Below are 246 nucleotides of genomic sequence, written 5' to 3'. Positions count from 1 at the left end.
GGGGGTTGTTTGGGGCCATTATTTGGGGTCGCCATTTGGGGGCCATCATCAATTTGGGGTCAGCGTTTGGGGCCACTATTTGGGAAATTGGGGGTCATCGTTTGGGGCCGTTATTTGGTGCTGCCATTTGGGATCAGTTGTTTGGGGGCCGTCGTTATTTGGGATCACCATTTGGGGCCATTATTTGGAACCACTATTTGGAATGTTTGGGGCCGTGGTTGTTTGGGGCCGTGGTTGTTTGGGGCC

This window comes from Meleagris gallopavo, unplaced genomic scaffold (genome assembly GCF_000146605.3).
Source record: "Meleagris gallopavo isolate NT-WF06-2002-E0010 breed Aviagen turkey brand Nicholas breeding stock unplaced genomic scaffold, Turkey_5.1 ChrUn_random_7180001888454, whole genome shotgun sequence".
NCBI classification, from domain to species: Eukaryota; Metazoa; Chordata; class Aves; order Galliformes; family Phasianidae; genus Meleagris; species Meleagris gallopavo.
Note: the sequence above shows the minus strand (reverse complement) of the source record.